Source organism: Staurois parvus, unplaced genomic scaffold, assembly GCF_062004578.1.
Source record: "Staurois parvus isolate SC_StPar_1 unplaced genomic scaffold, SC_StPar_1.0 ptg000697l, whole genome shotgun sequence".
NCBI classification, from domain to species: domain Eukaryota; kingdom Metazoa; phylum Chordata; class Amphibia; order Anura; family Ranidae; genus Staurois; species Staurois parvus.
Window position 1 is genome coordinate 4,805,714 of NW_028318493.1, and position 23,894 is coordinate 4,829,607.

The following is a 23,894-nucleotide window of genomic DNA, read 5'->3' on the forward strand; positions in this document are numbered from 1 at the left end:
TCATCCAGTCCCACTGTGGGAAGACAGTAAAACTCTATGGGAGTCTTAAAGTTGCTGTGGCTGGACAGGCCTGGTGTTTCGGGCATTCGTCTCTGGGCGTATACTGCACTAGACGTAAGTAGCACTGCATTGTTCAACCATACCAAAACACTGAAGTCTCAATCACCAAGGCTGAACACCCTGCAAGAGGCCTAAAAAGGAATTTCAATTGTCCCCAATTGATACAATCAAATCACTTCCTATTGTAAGACTAAACTTAAAAAACACTACTTACCCTCTGTCACTTACATCACTTGAAACATCTCGCAAGACCAGATAAACAGCAAGGGGATATATTTCAGCATATAACATACTAAGCCTAACCACAACTCCCAAACATGAGACAACGGGAGCAAGAACTAAATATAACTTTGGACCTCTCACACTGGCAAGAAGTACTCAATGATTTCCCAAACATTTCTATCAATCGGACCCTTGTAGAATCAAATTATATTTTGTGGGAACCTGGTTCCCCAAGAGGTGTCCTCAAATCCTGTCCAAATGGTAAAGGAACTGTGGTCAGGAGGCCACCGTGCCCCATATTTGATGGCGATGCCCCAAAATAAACAAATTCTGGAACAGAATCTTTAACTTAATATAAAATTAATTGGATCAGGAGCAACGGCAAACTCTAATGTACGCTCAATAACACACAGACCAAATTTGATAAAACGTAGGACCTATGGATATGATACATGTCATTGGGGTCGTGAGATCCAGGGGAGACAGACCTCCTCCCTCTTCCCCTCTAACCCTTTTTTCTCTGCTTTTTCCTTCTTTTCCTTCTCTACAACACAGTTTTAACATCAACTATCGCAGGTCTTTTTGTCTTCCGAAATTCTCTTGCTCCAATTATGAGAGCAAGGAAGAAGAAGGAACAAGCTGACCAGTTCTGTACAAGTACATTTCAATAATTTTTTATCAGTTTTCAAAGTGAGACCCCAACCATGTTTTTTAAGTTGCTGCAGAGCTGATGCTTTATTATTCCAGATTTTCTTCAAAACTGTACAATACTATTTGAACTGTAAGTGTTGAGCTGACCGCCGCAGAGGATTCGTTTTTTACATTCTGCCAGTGAGCTGAACAACAACAAAAAAATGAATGGATTTCCCCTTCAACACAAATGATGTAGATCAGGGGTGTCAAAATGGCAGCCCTCCAGCTGTTGCGAAACTACAAGTCCCATCATGCCTGTGCCTTTGGGAGTCATGCTTGTAACGGTCAATCTTGCAATGCCTCATGGGACTTGTAGTTTGGCAACAGCTGGAGGGCCGCCAGTTTGACACCTGTGGTATAGAGGGAATCCCAATTCTAAGTAGTAGGTAATGGACTCCATTGAGGTCTAGGGTTGCTACCTTTCTGTTAACAACAATGGAGTGCCGTGGTAGTTCATTGAGTCTTTCTGTTAGTATATCTGCTTGCTTGTACAACCAGTAGTTTGTGTAGTTTGGCAACAGCTGGAGGGCCGCCAGCTTGACACCCGTGATGTAGATGGAGGAATCCCCTCCTCATGGGGATTCCGGCACAGTGGCTTAGTGGTTAGCACTTCCGCCTGGCAGTAATAGGGTCGTTGGTTCGAATCCCAACCACGGCACCACCTGCCTGGAGTTTGCATGTTCTCCCTGTGCCTGCGTGGGTTTCCTCCGGGTACTCCAGTTTCCTCCCACACTCCAAAGACATGCTGGTAGGTTAATTGGATCCTGTCTAAATTGGCCCTAGTATGTGTATGTATGAATGTGAGTTAGGGAATTTAGATTGTACACCACTTGAGGGTTAGGGACTGATGTGAATGTACAATATATATGTAAAGCGCTGCGTAAATTGACGGCGCTATATAAGTACCTGAAATAAATAAATAATACTTAAAGGAGCAATCCACCCACAACTGTTCATTATTTGGTAAATGATGGTTTGGTAAAACACCTAAACCTGAAATTCAGAATGCTATAAAAGGCACAAATTAATGTAGCTCTGGATTACATTTTTGATGTGAATGTACAATATATATGTAAAGTGCTGCGTAAATTGACGGCGCTATATAAGTACCTGAAATAAAAAATAAATAAATAAATGCTTGGACTCTGCTGTCAGAATACACTGACCAGCAGCATGCAGCCGCTGATCGGCAAAAGTTTTAAAAAACATTCCAGTTCGACAAAAGTCAGTTTAGTAATCAACCTCTGTCGAAAAGGGATGGCCACACAAGGATCAAAATTTGGATGGTCTCTGATGAACCGGCCAAATTTTGATCCATCCATGGCCAACTATGGACAGGAAACGGATCCCTGATGGTGTATCTTTACAAAAAACCTCAATAAACATATAGAAATATAAGGAACATTATACCACATAGACAAGAGTATCTGAAAAACGTTCAGACACTACAAAGACTTGAACCCTCCAAGGACCGTCTCTGCCTCCTAAAGATACTCAACACCACTATCATTCCCGCCCTGCAAGCCAAAGTCCTTGGCGTCATTCTTGACTCTAACCTCTCCTTCCAACCTCATGTCAAATCACTTACAAACACATGCAGGCTCCACCTCCGCAACATTGCCAAGATACGTACCTTCCTTACCCCAGACACCACTAAACTACTCGTACACTCCCTGATTATCTCACGCCTTGACTACTGCAACTCCCTCCTCACCGGCCTACCCCAGTGCAAGCTCTCCCCGCTTCAGACCATCCTGAACTCAGCGGTTAGACTCATCCACCTCACCAACAGCTTCACCTCTGCCACCCCCCTCTGCCTCTCCCTCCACTGGCTCCCGATTGCCCAACGCATAAAATTTAAACTTCTAACCCTGACCTACAGAGCCGTTCAAAACACTGCCCCTGACTACCTCACCAACCTGATCACCAAGTACCGCCCTACCCATACCCTTCGCTCCTCACAGGACCTCCTTCTATCCTGCTCCCTGGTCTCCTCCTCCCATGCACGACTGCAAGACTTCTCCAGGTCCTCCCCCATCCTCTGGAACTCACTGCCCCAATCCATCAGACTGTCGCCTTCCCTCCTCACATTCAGGCGCTCCCTCAAAACCCATCTCTTCAGGGAAGCCTACCCCACCCTCACCTAACGGCCATTCTCTCTCATTCCTCCCACCACTTCATTCCCCTCAGCCACTTCCTACTGTACCACTACCCCCTCCCTCCTAGATTGTAAGCTCGAAAGAGTAGGGCCCTCTTACCCCTCGTACGTTGTTTGTTATGGTTGTACTGTGCCATGTATTGTCCCCCCTATATTGTACAGCGCTGAGCAAACCCTTTGGCGCTATATATACTCGATGTAATAATAATAATAATAATAATATCAGGTACTCCAAAAGCAGATGGGAGAATACAGTATATGGAAGGATTTGATTGGTAAATAAAGGAAACACAAACACGGCTCTTTTCAGACACTGGTAAAAAGCAAGGCCCAGTTTCTCCTTCCCATGGAGAGCTGACCAGACCTCTGCTGTAACTTGGCTTCCTGCATATAAAGAAAACTTTCTGAATTTACTTTGCAGCCTCTAAATTAAAGATGCTCAAAGTGTTTAACCCTCCTGCAGTTCTGCATTCATTAGCGAGCCAGAGCGCGACATTCGCACAGGTTCACGCTAACATCTTGCTCTCGCCTTGCTGACTGATTGACCAACGATGAATAATGATGTATTGCTTGTACATTGTAATGCCATGGGAACAACTATCTTGACAATTAGCAGACAAGGAGCCATACCGCCACGTTACACAGAGCCTGAGAACTCTGGGGGCTAACAGGGCCGAGGCGGCACCAATAATGGATTTGTGACATAGGGCTGATAAGTCGACTGTGATGCAGCACTGACACAATATACAAAAAGCTGTGCAAACTGGCAGCCCTGAAGTTCAGGGTTCAATGGCCACTGGGGAGTTATCTTCATTGACTTTGTATTTATAAGCAAAATATAAAAAACATACTTGAAGGTAAACGATCTTCTATTTTTAGGTGGGGAGAGCAAAGGAGCAGAATGGTCTAAACTTGCCCTAAAAGTGGAAACCCTCCAAGCAGGCAAAACCCCAAAATATATGCAGCAGGTATGTGTTAATTAACCCCTTGGTACCAGCCCTTTAAGGGATTCTGGAACAGGGGAGGCAGAGGTGGGCTTCCCAATTATGGGATCACTGTATTTGGCTGTCACATGATCAGGGCCCCTGCTATTGGCACCCAATCGGCAAAGGTGATACAGTGGGGTTTATTTACTGGAGAGTTGAACATCAGACTCATTATGCTGGAAGGAAAAGGTTACAAAATCATCAGGAACCAGTATATGTACCTGAATGTGACCTGGTATCAGCCTCTAACAATACCCTATATAGCAGAGCTCAGAACAGGAGAGGGTGAAAAAGCACAAGAGGATAATCAGTTGTGTTGCAATACTAATGTGCTAACAAGTGGCATGCTGATATAAGGCGAGAGCAGAGTGAGAGAGATTATCTCATTAGTCTTCTGAGGAGAGTTATATAGAGGAAGGAGCAGAGTCCTCCTGCAGTGCAGAGTATTCCAGGAGAGGAAAATTAGATAGAGGAGGGAGCAGAGTCCTCCTGCAGTGCAGAGTATTTCAGGAGAGGAGAGATAGATAGAGGAAGGAGCAGAGTCCTCCTGCAGTTCAGAGTATTCCAGGAGAGGAGAGATATAGAGGAAGAATCAGAGTCCTCCACTGGTGCAGAATATTTCAGGAGAGGAGAGATAGAGGAAGGAGCAGAGTCATCCAGCAGAGAAGAGTATTTCCAGAGAGAAGAGCTAGATTGAGGAAGGAGCAGAGTCCTCCAGCAGTGCAGAGGATTTCAGGTGAGGAAAGTTAGATAGAGGAAGAAGCAGAGTTCTCCAGCAGAGAAGAGTATTACAGCAGAGGAAAGCTAGATAGAGGAAGGATCAGAGTCCTCCAGCAGAGAAGAGTATTTCCTGTGAGAAGAGTTAGATAAGGGAAAGAGCAGAGTCCTTCAGCAATGCACAGTATTTCAGGAGAGGATAGTTAGATAGTAGAAGGAGCAGAGTCCTCCAGCAGTGCAGAGTTTTCAGGAGAGGAGAGTTAGAAAGTACAGGGAGCAGAATCATCCAGCAGTGCAGAGGATTTCAGGAGAGGAGAGGCAGATAGAGGTAGGTAGATAGTAGAGGGAGCAGAGTCCTTCAGTAGTGCAGAGGATTTCAGGAGAGGAGAGTTAGAAGAGGGAGCAGAGTCCTCCAGCAGTGCAGAGGATTTCAGGAGAGGAGAGTTAGATAGCAGAAGGAGCAGAGTCCTCCAGCAGTGCAGAGGATTTCAGGAGAGGTAGACAGTAGAGGGAGCAGAGTCCTCCAGCAGAGTAATTAAAGAGAGAGAAGGCGGATCAGAATTGTCAGCACAAAGTAACACTTGAGCTTTTTGGATAAAAGCGGTGTGAAGAGAAGAGGACTTTGATAAATCAGACATTGTAATAGTTGGTCTTGCCGTAGTTAATTCCTCCCAACTCTATAGATGAAAATTTAACACTGCGCATTAAAACAGCAAGACACCTGTGATAAGCATCACTTGTTTATTTATTTTGCACTTTTTCCAGAACGGCATAAATATTGAAAGGATCAATGAATTTACATCAGCGAATCCCCACAGTTTAAATATACATGCGGCCCGGGACGTGTCGCCAACGCATGGCGGCCACGCACAGCGTCTAGATGAGTTTTCAGCCGCGCCAGGCAAAACAATCCGAGCTGTGAAGGCCATTTGCGACAAGCCACTAAAAAAGCCGACTCGGAGACAAGATAAAAATAATGAGAATCTTTCTGTCAAAAAAGATTTAGGAAATATCACTAGCATTATTAAAATTTAATTTTTTTTTTTTCACCGCGCATTCCGACTCCCCTTTTTCACAGTGATAATGAGGGAGTCAGTGCACCTCCACATTACGGCTCCTTGTTTCATACAATAAATTCAGCTTGCTAGTCTAGAGACATTTCAGGAGAGAGTGCTGACTGCTAACGGCTAATTTTGCCTTTCTTTTCATTCTTGAGGTTTTTTTTTTGTGCTCTTGCTTTGTGTTTTTTTTTCTTTTTTTTCAGAAAAAAAAAATAGTTTTTGTGCTAGTTTTTCCACCAGGCCGATAGAACAAATAAAATCAATTTTAGCCCAAACGGACCTGGATAAGTCAAGGGAATAGGAGAGACAGAGAGGTGAACGGTGTAGCGGGATGGCTTCACAAATTGTTTATCTGCAAGAAAAACCACAAATTAGCTGACAGGCCGGGCTTTTAATAGCCTGTATTCCTTCTTCTGCCTGTATTGTGTGAAGAGAGCCGGATGCGCCTCTTCTAGGCTGGGAGATTTAAATGGCACCGGGCAGAAATTTCCATCACGGCGCTAGAGAAAGAGCCCGCCTTAGGCTGAGAGGTCTCTTCCGAGAACTGCGTCGTGTTCGTCGGGGCGGCTAAACCGGCCGCTTACTCCCCGACAAGAGCGGCGGGATGGCCCAAGGTTGTCCGTTAACAAAGCAAAGTGGGACCAGGTGCTGTTCTTAAATTTATTATTTTTTCATCTTAAAGTGACCCTGAGCTACGGCATTCAGATCTTAGCGGGAGGCATAGAGACGCCATGGCTGAAGATGTTCATAAATGTTTCACGAAGCTGAAAACCCTCAAACAAAACATATTCGCTTTCTGTTTTTTGGGCCCGAGAGAGAGACACGCGATATAGACATTAAGAAATGGAATTTAAAAAAAAGTTTATTAACCCAAAAATTAATAAGAATAGGAAGTAATCAGATTAAAAAATGAATTAAGGCCAGCCTTGTACAACAGAATGTTATTAAAGAGTCAATAGGATCTACATTGCTGTCTCAGCAGGATGGACAATGTACAGTTGTGCTCAACGGTTTGCCTACCCTGGCAGAAATCGGGACATGGATATTGAATAATACCTTTTATTTAAGGATAGTGATCATATGGAGCCATTTATTATAGTTGTTTGGATCCTTTTTAAATCCTAATCATAACAGAAATCACACAAATGGGCCCTGATCAAAAGTTTGCATCCCCTGGCAGAAATTGTGAAATTTTGGCATTGATATTGAAAATATGACTGATCGTGCCCAAAACTGCTCTTTTATTGAAGGATGATGATCATATGAAGCCATTTATTACCAACTACACCCTGTTCCAAATTATTAAGCAAATTCTATTTAAGTGTCACAAAGATTAAATATTTTGTTTTTCAGTGTTACTCATGGATGGCATTGTGTGTCAGGGCTCTTTTGATCACTGAAAACAATCTCGGACACCTGTGATAATTAGATTGGCCGGTGAGCCCAATTTAAGGAAAAACTACTAAAGGAGGGTGTTCCACATTATTAAGCAGAGCACCATTTTCAAGCAATATGGGGAAGAAAAAGGATCTCTCTGCTGCCGAAAAGAGTGAAATAGTTCAATGCCTTGGACGAGGTATGAAAACATTAGATATTTCACGAAAACTTAAGCGTGATCATCGCACTATTAAGAGATTTGTGGCTGATTCAGAGCACAGACGGGTTGGTGCAGATAAAGGCACATTGAGGAAGATTTCCAGATCAATGCATCGGATCAAGAGAGCAGCTGCTAAAATACCATTACATAGCAGCAAACAGATATTTGAAGCTGCTGGTGCCTCTGGAGTCCCACGGACATCAAGGTGTAGAGTCCTCCAGAGTCTTGCAACTGTGCATAAACCTTCTATTCGGCCACCACTAACCAATGCTCACAAGCAGAAATGGCTGCATTGGGCAGAAAAATACATGAAGACTAATTTTCAAACAGTCCTGTTCACTGATGAGTGCTGTGCAACCCTGGATGGTCCAGATGGATGGAGTAGTGGACGGTTGGTGGACGGCCACCCTGTTCCAACAAGGCTGCGACGTCAGCAAGGCAGTGGTGGAGTCATGTTTTGGGCCGCAATCATGGGAACAGAGCTGGCCGGCCCCTTTAGGGTCCCCGAAGGTGTAAAGATGACCTCTGCAAAGTATGTGGAGTTTATGACTGACCACTTTCTTCCCTGGTACAGAAGGAAGAACTATGCTTTCCGTAATAAAATCATCTTCATGCATGACAATGCACCATCTCATGCTGCAAAGAATACCTCTGCATCAATGACTGCTATGGGGATAAAAGGAGAGAAAGTCATGGTGTGGCCTCCATCCTCCCCTGACCTCAATCCTATTGAGAACCTTTGGAGCATCCTCAAGCAAAAGATCTATGAGGGTGGGAGGCAGTTTACATCCAAACAGCAGCTCTGGGAGGCTATTCTGACATCTTGCAAACAAATTCAAGCAGAAACTGTCCAAAAACTGACATCCACCCAGAACTGGCCGGCCGCAGTGAAGCCGTTATTCGGCTATCTGCGGTCGGCAAGTGGTTAATGTAGAGAATGCATTAAGGTTAAAAACCTTTTGCCTTTAGAACCACTTTAATGTGCCCCAAAGCAGTACAAAAACAGTGGTAATGTGCCATCATTTAAAAAAAAAAAAAAAATAGATACATTTTTATTTGAAAAACAATCAGTTTTCACATATGAAACCAGAAGCTACTCCTCTACTCAGCACCCTGTCCCTAACCAGGTGAAAGGGGGCCAGACCAGGCATGTCAAGCCAAGCATCACAGATTTGCATAAATTTACCAGGACAGCCTCTGTGTTGGTAGATTAATTTTTATCGAAGTGGAGTGTCATTCACAGCCTTAATCAAGGCAGCCTAGGAGGAAGGAGTCGGAGAAAGTTATTTTTGAGCAATACGTGTCTGGGCTATAAACAATAAGTGGAACATAGCGGTGTATATGTGGGGATCAAAGCTTAGGATCCATTGGAAGAGTGAGGGCGAACATTTTCTTAATAAATGCCATCATGGATGCCCAGTACCATAGTAATTTAGCGCATTTCCATAGCATGTGTACCAAAGTATCATTCTCTATTGCACAACGTGGACATGGGGGTGCCCCTTATACTATGCCACCCATATAGTTTCTGGGGGGTACGGTAAAAGCGGTGAATTATGAAAAGCTGCATGAGCTTTTGGGACTCAGACAAAGATACTGGTGGAACATTGGTATTGTGGGCCACTCTTCATCCGTGATATGTCCTAGATCATCAGCTTATTGCGCTCTGCATTTAAGGGACGGAACTTTAGAGATCTCTTGTAGAAGGGCCTCATAGTAAAAGCACTCTTCCTAGTTGGGGAGGACACAGTCTGATGGAGGAGAGTGGGCTTAACTAGTAACCACAAGGAAAGTTTTGCTTGGGCTGAAGTAGTGTGTCTGAGCTGTAGGTATTGAAAGAAGGAGGAATTGGGCAAACCGTACTCTGTTCCCAGAGTCTGAAAATCTTTCAGTAGTTGACCATGGTACAGCTGTGTAATATATTTAAGGTCCACTGAGGAGTGTAGATCAAAGCCCTTTCATTTTAGAAGTTCAGAATAATTACTATTGTTGAAGACAAGGAGTAAAGCCCCGATAATGAAAATATTGTCTAGCCTTCTACCACACCTTATCGATCAACTCTTGATTAGGGAACTGGGCTAGTGCTCTAAATTCACCAGCTTCCAGACTTTCCATTAAATTGTTATTCAAAGTGACTCTCAACAGGATTGCTTTAATGGTATCAGAGTGGGCGGGGTCCTGCCAAGCCATTATATTTTAAAGCTGAGCAGCTATATAATAAAAAAGTGGATTGGGGACCACCAACCCACCCACCCACATCCTTAGATTTATTAGAGACATTCCTAATGAGGGGCCTTAGAGTAGGGGCAAAGTGGTCTATGCCTATACTGAGGATTGCCATTTCAGGATTGGCTTTTGTAATACACCCTGTACCTTCAGCAAGAAGCCTAAATCCCATGTTCCAATAACTTTTTCCATGCAGGCAGGACCATAACATATGTAGTAATGGACTCATTTGGCCACATCCCTTCTGACATAAGTTATTGCAAGGAATGGAAATTTAAATTATTGTACAAGGTGGTAAATACCATCTAAGATGTGGTACGAGAAAACACCTGCCCTTTATTTCCTAGGTGAATACTAAATTAAAAACCTCAGCTACCAAAAAAAGTGTACCTCTACACAACACTCCGAATGCAAATAAATAAAAAAAAAAAAAAAAAATGTAATTTAACCTTGTAAGATGTATTTTCTGGGATATTCCCCGGTAGTTATTGCATTTAGAGTTTGTATAGTTATGTTTGATAGCTTGTGAAGATGACACAGTAAATAGTAAAACACACGCTAAATGATGAAAAAACTGCAACAAAATAATGTGCTCAAAGCCCACCAAAATCTGTGATATAATCAGTGCTCTGGGTAAAAAACTACAATAAGTTGAACACAGGATAGGTAACATGAATCCTCCAATGGATGCTCCAAAGGTGTGCTCTGACCTTGTAGTTTGACCATCACTACAAAGGTCAGACTCCCATGGAGGACACAGAATCCCCAGTCCTACCAGATGGTTTCAATCAGTACACACCACCCTGATCAGGATTTCACTCCCCAACAGCTCCTCTTCATATACAGTGGCTCACATAGGCTCCTAACCTCAAGCTTGACAAAAGAGAAGAATCTCCATAGTGCTCACTGATTATTTTCCTTTATTATAAGAAAAGTAGGGCCAAAGCCCTCATTTGGCTGTACTTCTCTTGTGGGTCACAGGACTGCACTTAGTTCTGCACTCCTGTGACCCAAATTCAGCTGACAGTAGGCTAAAGTCCGCTGTTGGTTGCTGTTGCTCAGACTCTGCAGGGATCCCAACTTTAATGATGGAATCCACCCAGATGCCACTGTCACAAGGGGGAGGGAGTGGCTAGCTCAGGCTCTCAGTGGCAACTAGCTCAGCCTGTCAGTGCCCTGGTGACCATCTCTGAAGAACTCTGAGAGATCAGCAGTCTACTGTATGATTGCTCAGTTCTTGGTCTTAGTGATGGCGGGTGAGTATGCATGTTTGCCTTTTTTTAAATCCAACACTTCTCTTTAAACGTCAAGCTCTATAAAAAAAAATAAAACCCACCATACTGCTCACTGATTTTCCTTTATTAATAAAAATATTGCAGTCACATTGTAAATTGAAAAAGAGAACCACTGCCCCGTTAGATGAGATCACCCCTCAGGGACGGCTCACTTAAGCAGCCCACAGTGTCTCCAGCTTTCTCTCCCAGACCAATAAGCTGCACTAAAATCTTTGCAATGTCATGCACCTAACGTGGGGCTCGAACCCACGACCCTGAGTTTGAGTCTCATGCTCTACTGACTGAGCTAGTCAGGCCACAGGGTGGAGCTTATTGCTTCGGGAGAGAGAGCTGCAGACACTGTGGGCTGATATGCCAAACAGTGATGATGTCACTGCTACTTTTACAAGGAAATATCTGGATCTGTAAGAGCATTTGGAGCACACAAAGCAGATTTACACCCTTTGTGGCTATTGAGGAATAAAGTATATTTAAAGTTTTTGTGCCAGGAGTTCAGATCTAATCTAACAATGTGAGTATATGTGAACTTTAATAGATGGTGTGAATTCTTTTACGAATGGTCCTTTAAAGGTCAAGCCTACTGAATTAAAGAATATGTTCTTCTGGTACAAGTTGCATGGTCCCGCTCCTGCAGCTCTCTCCCCCCCCCCCATCCCTCTCTCCCTGTGACAGCGGGCCGGGGGTCTTCTCCCCGCACCTGCTGTAATAATCTGAAAAGAGTGTGGCCCGGGTGATTAAATATCACCAAAAGAGAGCTCTATTTGACTCAAAAGAATGATAAAAATTTAGTTTGGGTACAGTGTTGCATGACTGCAAAATTGTCATTTAAAGTATGAGAACGCTGAAAGCTAAAAATTGGTCTGGGCAGGAAGGGGGGTAAAAGTGCCCAGTAGGCAAATGGTTAAAGAATGTCCTTTATTTGCAGCTAGATTAACCACTTGAAGACCAGACCTTTTCTGAAACTTTTTGTTTACATAAAAAATTCTGTATTTTTCCTAGAAAACTTTAGATATTTTTTTAAAGCAGAGGCAATTTTTGTGTTGAAATTTTTAATGTCACTTGGTATTTGCACAGCGGTTTTTACATACACATTTTTTTGGGAAAAGTACACTTTGATAAATTTTATTGTACAAAAACACAATATAATAACTAATTGCTTAGTAAAATATAAAAGATGATGTTATGCCGAGTAAACAGATACCAAACATGCTATCACATGGGATGAACAACATCCCTTGTGATAGCATGGGCAGTGACAGGTACTCTTTGCTGAGAAATATGGGGTCTATTAGACCCCAGATCTCTCTTCTGCCTTTAAAAGCACTGGAGCAAACCAAAGCAATAATGGTTTGTGTGCAACCGGCCAAACCGGAACTGACTAAATACCCATTGCATCCGGTTTCTTAGACCAAAGAGATGATCGGGAACGTTACAGTCCTCCATCATCTTTATGGTCAGCCAGCAGAAACACCAATGGGAAATGAGAGCCCAAGGAGGTGGCGGGGGGATTCTAATCCAGTGGCTATCTGGCAGTTAGGGTTGCTTTAAAAAAAAAAAAAAAAACAGCACTGCCAGCTGCAGGTATCATCTCAGTATAACCAATGAAACTTCCACAATGAACAGGTACGTCGCTGGGTGTCAAGTAGTTAATGATAGTCAAGAAGTAGAAGGGAAATGTGGTTCCAAACACTACTGAACTGACCTGACATGTACATGTAAATTATACCTAGGTTAAAGGCAGGGGCGGACTGACAACTCATGGGGCCCCCGGGCAATAGGGGATCATGGGGCCCCTGTGTTCTTGCCAAAACTCAAAAAAGCCTATGAAAAAGGTATCAGGGGCATCTCATGGGGCCCCCTACTGACCCTGGGCCCTCGGGCAGTGCCCGAGTTTCCAAATGGTCAGTCCGCCCCTGGTTAAAAGTATAGCATATCAAATAATCAAACAGAAAACCTTTCCTTAATCTTGGGATCTGTGGCCAGTATTTAAGACTAGTGACTCAGGATAATAACATTTGCTTGTTTGCTGCTTTTGTACAGTGCTGTGAAAAAGTATTTGCCCCCTCCTCATTTTTTTTGCATGTTTGTCATGTTTAAAAGATTCAGATCATCAAACAAATTTTAATATTATACAAAAATAGCCAGGGCAACTACAAAATGCAGTTTTTAAATGATGATTTCATTTATTAAAAGATAAAAAGCTGTCCAAACCTGCCTGACCCTATGTGAAAAAGTAATTGCTCCCTAAACCTAATAACTGGTTGTGCCACCCTTGGCGGCAACAACTGCAATCAAGCGAACAATGAGTCTTTCAAATCGCTGTGGAGGAATTTTGGCCTACTCTTCTTTGCAGAATTGTTTTGATTCAGCCAAATTGGAGGGTTTCCAAGCATGAACGGCCTGTTTAAAGTCACGCCACAGCATCTCAATCAGATTTAAGTCTGTACTTTGACTAGGCAACTCCAAAACCCTACATTTTTTTTTGAGCCATTCAGAGGTGAACTTGCTGGTGTGTTTCGGATCATTGTCCTGCTGCACAACCCAAGTGCACTTGAGCTTGAGGCCTGGAACTGATGGTCAGACATTCTCCTTCGGGATGTTCTGGTAGAGCGCAGAATTTATAGTTCTATCAATTATTGCAAGTTGTCCAGGTCCTGAAAGCTGCAAAGCAGCCCCAGACCATCACAATACCATCAATCACCATGTTGGTATGATGTTCTTTTTATGAAATGCTGTGTTAGTTTTACGCCAGATATAACGGGATGCACACCTTCCAAAAAGTTCAACTTTAGTCTCATCAGTCCACAGAATATTTGCCCAAAAGTCTTGGGGATAATCATTTTTTTAGCAAATGTGAGATGAGCCTCTGTGTTCTTTTTGGTCAGCAGTGGCTTTTACCTTGGAACTCTCCCATGGATGCGATTTTTGCTCAGTCTGTTTCTTATTCTTGAATCATGAACACTGACCTTAACTGAGGCAAGTGAGGCCTGAAGTTCTTTAGATGTTGTTCGGGTTTCTTTTATGACCTCCTGGGTGAGTCGTCGTTTTGCTCTTGGAGTAATTTTGGTAGGCTGGCCACTCCTGGAAAGGCTCACCACTGTTCCAAGTTTTCTCCATTTGTGGATAATGGCTCTCACCGTGGTTTGCTGGAATCCCAAAGCCTTAGAAATGGCTTTATTACTATTTCCAGACTGATACATGTCACTTACTTTGATTCTCATATGTACTTGAATTTCTTTAGATTGTGGCATGATGTGTTGCTTTTAGCATGCTTCACTTTGTCAGACAGCTTCTGTTTAAGTGATTTCTTGATTCAACAGGTCTGGCAGCAATCAAGCCTGGTTGTGCCAAATGAATTTTTTTACTCAGTTCATTCATGATTTAGCAAGAGGGGCAATTACTTTTTTATATAGGGCCAGACAGGTTTGAACAGCTTTTTTCCCTTAATAAAAACATCATTTAAAACCTGCATTTTGCATTTACTCGGGTTATCTTTGTGTAATATTATAATGTGTTTACTGATCTGAAGTGTGACAAATATGCAAAAAAATCAGGTAGGGGGCAAATACTTTTTCACAGCACTGTATAATAATAGCTTGTGATTGTAAAGAAATGTCCCATTTTTCCAGTGTGCTTCTTTAAAGTGGAATTCCAGCCATAATCTAACTCTAAACCTACTCCCAGCCCCATTCTAAGCCTAATCTATCTAAATCTGCAAAAAAAAAAATCGCTATACTTACCTATTCTGCTCCGGTCTCCAGGGGCTGCTGTACACAGAAGCCACCAGCAGACAGCTAAGTGTGGGGCCAGACCGGATCCAGAACAGATAAGTAAAGTGATATTTCCTTTACAGCACGGGTGTCAAACTGGTGGCCTTCCAGCTGTTGCCAAACTACAAGTCAAATGAGGCATTGCAAGATTGACCGTTACAAGCATGACTCCCAAAGGCAGAGCCATGATGGGACTTTTAGTTTCGCAACAGCTGGAGGGGCGCTAGTTTGACACCCCTACTTTACAGTGTTAGGCTTAGAATGGGGCTGGGAGTAGGTTTAGAGTTAGAATTTGGGTGGAATTTCACTTTAACTCCCTGGACATTAACCTCCCTGGCAGTATTCTCGAGTGTAGCTCGGGGTTATCAGTGCCAAAAGCGGTAAACCCGAGCTACACTCGGGAATACCCTGCAGCGTTGCTCTGTGATCCCTGTTTCACTTACCTTGTCCTTCTCTCCCGCGATGTCCCCCCTGCGGCATCCCCGGCCATCTCCTCCGGCCGATGCCGGCATCCGTCTTCCGGGTTCCGGTCCCTGCGAGCAACGGGATGTACGGGGGCCGGAACCCGTGGGAAATTTAAAAATTTTAAAAGTGACATTCACTAAATACACTAAAATCACATAGTATAACATTCCTGTATCAAACCATTTCACATACATTTTGTCCCGGGTGCTTTGTCCTGTGCCCTGCCTGCATTTTTACTGTTTTTTCTGCCTGGAAACTGAGAAATGTCCATGGCGTCCAAAAAGTGTCCCTTTAGGTCAAAAGTGGTTTTAGACCGGCTAGAGAACAGCGATAGTAAATCAGAACCACTTGCAGAATTGAGTAGATTGTAAGCTCGAAAGAGCAGGGCCCTCAATCCCCTCATGTTTTGCATTGTATTGGTATTGTTCTTTCACATGTTCTGTCCCCCTTTGTAATGTACAGCGCTGAGCGAACTATTGGCGCTTTATAAATACTGTATAATAATAATTCGTGGGAAAATTCGTCATCAGTCACTGAAAAAGCTCAGCGATGTGCGAACTTGGCGCTATATTTCAAATTTCAGTGTTTTTGGTTTGATTATATTATTGAATTAAATGTATTATTATTTTTTATGATTTTGATATTATAATTTATGATTTCGTGTTTCAAATTTTATCATACCCGGGATGTTTACTAGACTCTTGTTCGGACAGATTTCAGTGAGTTATTCCTAAGAATTACAGGCCTACAATAAAAAAACAACATATTTCCATGCAAAAAAATGGTACCGCTTTCAGCACAGAAATATGGACATAATGAGACCGCCAGGGAGGTTAAGTATCACCTGGATGGAGTTTGTCCTATAAACGGCAGCAATCTTCCTTTCAGTGTAGAGTATAACACCACCAACAGCTCCAGCGCAGTGGCAGGACATTGACTGCTGGTAATTAGTCTCCTTGTGTAATCCCTGCAAATCTTCTGACTTATCACCCTACAGGAGACACAGTTCTGGGTGTGACAGCAATAGTCGCTGCACAAGTAAATATTATCCCAGACTACAACACTTGTGAGGCCCACTGACAGAAAAGATCCTCAAACATCCAACTGTGAATAACTGTGTGCAAACTTCCCACACGACTATGTCAAATGTGCCTTAACAAGTGCTAATTAACACCCCGAACCGTCGCCTGGAAAATCTTTCAGAAAATAAAGCCTCAAACTTCCTAAGGAAGGGATTAAGGGACTGGGCAGCGTGATCTGTGTATTGTCGCGTTCACATCTACACATCCTATATCCGGGGTCCGGGTGCCAAATGGAAGGTATGTACCGGCATCTTGTAGCGTCAGTCATTGCACAGTGGTGCTGCCCTGATGGGACAGTAAAAGCTGAACTGCAGGCAGATATGGGCAGTAAATGGTTAGCACTTCCCCCTGGCAGTACTAGGGTCGCTGGTTCGGATCCCAGCCACGGCACCACCTGCCTGGAGTTTGCATGTTCTCCTTGTGCCTGCGTGGGTTTCTTCCAAAGACATGCTGGTAGGTTAATTGGATCCTGTCTAAATTGGCCCTAGTATGTGTATGTATGAATGTAAGTTAGGGATCTTAGATTGTACGCCCCTTGAGGGGGGTTAGGGACTGACGTGAATGTACAATATATATGTAAAGTGCTGCGTAAATTGACAGTAAACCTGAAATAAATAAATAAATATCACAGCACAAAGTGACACAGTTCTGTATTTATTAACCACTTTCCCTCCAGAGGACTTACCCCCCCCCCCCCCCCCTTCCTGACCAGGCCATTTTTTGTGATACAGCGCTGCGTTACTTTAACTGACAATTGCGCGGTCATGCAACGCTGTACATAATTGATATTTATGTCATTTTTTTCCCATAAATAGCGATTTCTTTTGGTGGTATTTGATCACCTCTGCTTTTTTATTTTTTGTGCTATAAACAAAAAAAAGACTGTCAATTGTGAACTAACAAACAAACAATATTTTTGACTGCTATATAACATATCCAATGAAAAATTTAAAAAAATAAAATTTCTTCATACATTTAGGCCAAAATGTATTCTGCTCCATGTCTTTGCTAAAAAAAAAAAATCCTAATATGTGTAATATAATTTTTTTTAAGTCCGCAAACGTGCAACTATATCGAAAAAAACCCGTAAGTGTCCGCAAAAAAGTGCAAGTGCAAAACACCACACGAAAAACGTGCACTTAGGGGTGTGCTGTGTCCTACCCCGAAAGGGGCTTGGACCGCTGTCCCTGATCCCCCGGGGCACGAAGCTCCTGACGGGGACTAGGTTCCCACTTGGTCCTCCTGACCAAAAGGCCGGGTGGACCACCGTTCCCTATGCCAAGCCGAAGCCGGACATTCAGTACTAGGCAAGGGGACTCTCCCGAAGAAGAGTCCTCTAGGGATCAGGGGAGGAAGGAACCGTATGGCCACACATCCTCCCCCTAGACTTCAGGGTAGGCCCGAGGACCCACACCCTCCATCCGTGAAAGCACACACATAAGAAAGCAAAAAGTGACAATACGTGGGAGTGTAATAAATTAAATTAAGTAAAGAAAAGAAAAAAAAAAAAAAAAAGGTACCGTGCCGAAATGTGCACAGACCAGGCCCTGAGGCCCGTAGCAAAAATTGCCCTGGACTTAGCCAAAAGGCCTGGTCCTTAGGGCGCTGTGCAAAAAGAGGTGTAAAAACAGTGGCCATGTGTCATCTTCACACCGTGGGGTCCCACACCCAAGTGTTACTAGTGACACCCCTGAGAGCGTCTTCCCCAGGGGGCACTGAGTTTGCGGACTTTTTGCCTCCCCAGCCCCAGGCCAGACCAAGGTAGATCCGTTCAAATCAGGAGGTACTGGGTCTTTCCAGTCTTCTCAGAGGAATTACTCCCAAGGCCCCAGAACGAATCATGGCGCTCCCTGGTTTCTGTCCCTCCGGTACTAGCCTTCCGGACCCCCATCATACCAGTGAGGGTACTATACAACAACCATCCCCGTAAACTAGAATGGTCGGGAGCACCCCCACTGGACACTGATAAGAACAGATACTACACTTGATCTTAGCCAAAAGGCCGAGAAGCGATATGTGTAATATAATTGGTTTACGTGAAAGTTATAGCATTTACAAAATAGCAGTATATATACACCGGATTTTTTTTTTTTACACTAGTAATTGCAGTGATCAGCGACTTATAGTGGAACTGCGGTGGGCATTCTGACACTGGGTTGGAACTGACTAATGGCCACTGACATCTCCAGTGACACCAATACAGTGATCGGTGCTAATAAAAAGCACTGACACTGTACTAATGACACTGGGCAGGAAGGGGTTAACATCTGGGGTGATCAAAGGGTTAACTGTTTGCTGAGTGTGTTTACACTGTGTGTTGTGTTACTAGGGAGACATGCTGCTTTCTCTCTCTCTGCTGTGCTCTGCTGTGCATGGAGAGAGAAAGCAGCATGTCCATGCTGACTGGAGAGAGATCTGTGTTGTTTACACACAGATCTCTCCCCTCTCCGCTTTAGCAGTGATCACTGAGTGCCGGTCGAGAATCGCCGGCCGGGACCCGGTGATTGACATCCGCTACAACCAATGCCAAAAGAGAAATCACGTATATTTCCGTGATTTTGCGCAGAGCGGATGCCCTGTAGCAGTATATCTGCTATAGGGCAGTAGGTAAATCATTTTGTAGTTTTTTTTAAATGCAAACAGTGTAAATACCTGATTGTGACCTAGTATTAGCCTCTTGCAGTCTCTGTACAGCAGAACTCGAAGACAGGGAAAAAAAGCAGCACAGGGGGGCCAATCAGCATTGCTGCAGTGCTCATGTTCTAATAAGGAACATGCTGATAGGAGGAGAGAGCACACTGACAGAGGGGTGAACTCATGAGTCTACTGCTTCTCCTTTCACTGTCCAGATTCAGGCTGGGGGAGGGACAAGATCTGTAAGTTTTATTTAACTGCAGCAGAAAAAAATCAGGCCAATAATCCTGCCAGACAGTGCTGTGGTGTGTGATACAGCTGTGTAAATCTCAGGGCAGGATGGCCAGCCTTTGGCAGGTAAAACAGATACCATTGGTTAACCTCTTCACACCGATGGTACGCAAATATTCCTTGACGCTGAACAGCTGCATATTTGCGTACCGTCGCTCCCAGCACATGTGTTGGTATCCCATGGAAAGGTCCCAATCTCTCCTTGCAATCAGGACCTTTCCAATCATGTGACAGCCAATCACGGAGGTCACATGACCCTAAACCCCGCCTCCCGAATCTCCTTAAAGGGTCGGGTGGAGCCGGCATGAAGGGGTTAATTTCTATGCATCTATGTATTAAGTTGTTTAGTAGTTCAGCTTTATTGTAAAAACGTATCCCACCTAGTCAGTGCAGTACAATTGTGATGTTCAGCTGCTGTTGAAGCACACGGACCAGGGCTGCTGTTAGAAATCACGGGGCCCTGTGCAACCCCCGAAAATATCAAGATGATATTTTTAGTAAAAAATACACTAAAATCCTTATCAGTGGACACAAACATAACAATTTACAAAATTCCCTCTAAATCTAAAATATAAAACTGTATTGAGTTAATAAAGTTATATGTGTAAACGAGGTCTTGGGGCTCGTTCACATGACTGTTGTATCCTGTACAATGTGAATCGGAATTTCTTTTTTTTTTAATGTGGCTATTGCTGTGTCCAGGCAGTCTATGCAATGCAATGGGGATACAGCAGCTGTATGAACACAGCCTCAGGTACTAATTTGACAGACATGTAAGAGCAGGTGTATGGCCTCCATACACTGACATTGTGTATTTAGAGCCACTCAGCCCCACCTGCACAACCATCAAATTAGGACTTGCGGCTGTGTTCATACAACCACTGCATCCTCATAGAGTAACAGATATTATTATTATAATACAGGATTTATATAGTGCCAACAGTTTGCGCAGCGCTTTACATAATGAAGGTAGACACAATACAATTTGGTACAAGAGGAAACAGAGGGCCCGGCTCGTTAGAGCTTACAATCTAGGAATAGTTCCAGAAATAGCTCCAGCTGCACAAACAAACTGTTCACTGTATGGGCCAGAGAACTGTGAATGAGCCCATAATTAAAAAAAATATATATTTATTTTTTTACAATTTTTTTTAAGTTATTTTTTACAATTAATTTTTTTACAATTTTGTAAAAGTTTTTACAATGCTGTTAGGGGGCTTTGGTGAGATATCAGGGCTCTATACAGACCCCTGACATTATTTATTTTATTTATTACAGATATTTATATAGTGCCATCATTTTACGCAGCGCTTTACATGCGTGTATATATACATATATATTGTACATTCACATCAGTCCCTAACCCTCAAGGGGTGTACAATCTAAGGTCCCTAACTCACATTCATACATACACATACTAGGGACAATTTAGACAGGAGCCAATTCACCTACCAGCATGTCTTTGAAATGTGGGAGGAAACCAAAGTACCCAGAGGAAACCCATGCAGGCACAAGGAGAACATGCAAACTCCAGCCAGATGGTGCCGTGGTTGGGATTCAAACCAATGGCTCTGGTACTGCCAGGAGGAAGTGCTAACCATTTAGCCACTGTGCTGCCCACCATCTCACCTTTGAGACAGAAAGGCGTTGAAGACTCAGATTCTTCAATTCTTTTGCTGCAGCCTCTGAAGATAAATGTACAGGAGGCTTCCTGGTCATTCATAAACTGAAGCATAGTAAAAACAGTTTATTATATTTATCCTCAAACTTAACCTGTCCAAAACCGAGCTCCTGGTCTTCCCCCCACCCCGTGCCCCCCATCCACTCCATCCCTACTAACAACGCCACCATCTCTCCCACCCCACACGCCAAAGTCCTGGGTGTCACCCTAGACTCCCACCTCTCCTTCCTACCCCACATCCAACTGCTATCTAGATCTTGCAGGCTCCACCTCCGCAACATCTCCAAGATACGCACATTCCTCACCCCAGACACCACCAAACAACTCGTACACTCCCTCATCATCTCACGCCTGGACTACTGCAACTCCCTTCTCACTGGCCTACCCAAGCGAACGCTATCCCCACTCCAGTCTATCCTAAACTCAGCGGCCAGACTCATCCACCTGACCAAGCGCTCCACATCTGCCTCCCCCTCTGCCAATCCCTTCATTGGCTCCCGATTGCCCAACGCATCAAGTTCAAGCTACTAACTCTGACCTACAAGGCCATTCACAAAGCCGTCCCGAACTACATAACTGACCTGATACCTAACTACCACCCTACCCGTACCCTCCGCTCCTCACAGGACCTCCTGCTCTCTAGCTCCCTGGTCTCCTCCTCCCACGCACGATTGCAGGACTTCTCCAGGACTTCCCCCATCCTCTGGAACTCCCTACCCCAATTCATCAGACTGTCACCTACCCTCCTCACCTTCAGGCGCACCCTGAAAACCCTCCTCTTCAGGGAAGCCTACCCCAACCTCACCTAACACCCGACCTCACCTAACAACTAACCTCCTCCACTCCTACCACCACTCCATCCCCCACAGCCATCTCCTCCTGTGCCACCTTCCCCTCCCTCCTAGATTGTAAGCTCGAAAGAGCAGGGCCCTCGAACCCCTCGTGTATTGTATTGTTACTGTCTTGTCTCATGTTATGTCCCCCTTGCTACTGTACAGCGCTGAGCATACCCTTTGGCGCTATATAAATTCTGTATAATAATAATAATAATTATATTTCAGGTATGAAGGAACACATTGAGTGATTAGTACCAATCATTCACTTTGTCCATGCAGAAAGGAAAGGGGCCGATAAATAACATTTGCTGGCCTCTTCAACCGCTTTCCATCCTGACACATTGCCCTTTGGGGCCGCAGCAGCCGGCAGGACAGGGAAGCTGGCAGCAATGCATGGGCGGGCACACGGGGGGGGGGGATCAGATGTTGGAAGAACAGGGAAGTGGATCGGTGGGGGGGTGGGCAATTAAAGAACAATGGCCTATGTCTCTCCCTGCAGCAGTTAAAAACCAGCTTTTAGCTGCTGCAGAGAGACGCACAGGACATCATTCTGTAATTGCCTCCTGCTCCCCACCCCACCGATTCCCCCTGCTGTACTTTTGTAACAAAAAAAAAAATTGATTCTCATTTACTTACATGCTCTATATTGTTTAGTGAAATTTTAATTCTACCTTAAGACCCAGTTCACATATATGCGGCCGTGTAGGCCGTGTTTTGCGCGGGCACGAGAGCCCATTCATTTGGGGCTGGGAGTAAGTTTAGAGTTACCCCCGGTTCACATATCTGCATTCCTGCGGGCCGTGTTTTGCTTTTGCTTGCACTCATTTGAATGGACTCCCATGCCCCGGGACACACTGGGAAGAAGTCCCTGCACTTCTTCTGAAATTGCAGCCCGCACGGGAACCTCAGTTCCCAGTACGGTTTTGTTTTCCAGTGCATGCGGTGTGCCATTAGAACTAATGGCACCCGCCCGCAGGTCCGCATTTCTCTGTGCGGGTGGTGCGGCTGCACGGATTTTCGTGCGGATCCACAGCGGCACCACCCGCACAGATGTGAACCATACCTAAGGCTGCATTCACACTTGAGTGCTTTATAGCTTGAAGCTCCAAAAATTCTCAAACTTAAAAAAATCATAAGTTCTCTATGGTGCCTGTTTGCGTGATCAGGTGTGAACAGGCACCATAGAGAACAACTGATTGTTTTTAAGTTTGAGCTTTTTTGGAGCTTCGAACTTCAAGCAACAAAATGCTCAAGTGTGAATGCAGCCTAAGGGTACACGCATGCTGGACTTGAAAACAACTGCTCCTAACGTTTGTTTCTGGCAGCAAAAAAATACACTTGATGTTGGTAAACGTGTATGCCATGTTTACCCCTGTCAAACGCTTGGCCGATGACAGATCCGAGTACCGGCCCCCGTTGCCGGTACCATGTGACCTGCTGTAACCAATCACAGCAGGTCACATGACAGTTGTATACAATGGATGGCTTCATTCATGCCATCCCTTGTATACTACTGCCTAGCTGTGAATGGTCACAGCGATCACATGCACATGTCATGTGATTAGTTGCAGCCAAATCACAACTAAGCACAAAAAAAAAAAAAAACCTGAATTAATTGATGTCATTCAGGTAAATGCTTGCTTATAGCAAAGTAATTCTTTGCTATAAGCAAATTGTGTAAAAAAAAAAAAAAAAAAAATACTGATCACTTCCCCAAAGTAGTACAATGCTACTATGGTAACATTGTACTACTTTGGACATAGTGAAATATGAAAAAAAAATCTTAAAAAAAAAAAAAATTAAGAAAAAATTTAAAATAAAATAAAATAAAATAAAAAAAAGAGAAAAAAATATATATTTTTTTTTCACACTGTCACCAGTCAGTGTCCCTGATCACCACCATGCCACTGGTGACAGTATGTAAAAAAAAAATAGTGAAAATAATTTTTATTTTTTCATTTTCCGAAAAATTATGACAAAAAAAATACAACTTCAAAAAACTCGCCATGCCTCTTATGAAGTACGTCGGACTGTCTAGTTTGCAAAAAGTGGTCATTTGGGGGATATCTGTACTATTCTGACATTTGGGGATATCTGTACTGTTCTGACATTCTTGGACC

General features: G+C 43.7%; 1 protein-coding gene and 1 pseudogene across 4 annotated transcripts in view; both read right to left on the reverse strand.

Moving 5' to 3' along the window:
• VTI1A (vesicle transport through interaction with t-SNAREs 1A) overlaps positions 1–23,894 on the reverse strand; it is a 734,144-nt gene that overhangs the window by 54,781 nt on the left and 655,469 nt on the right. The window lies entirely within an intron of this gene.
• LOC149446095 (U2 spliceosomal RNA) lies at positions 18,232–18,346 on the reverse strand (annotated as a pseudogene).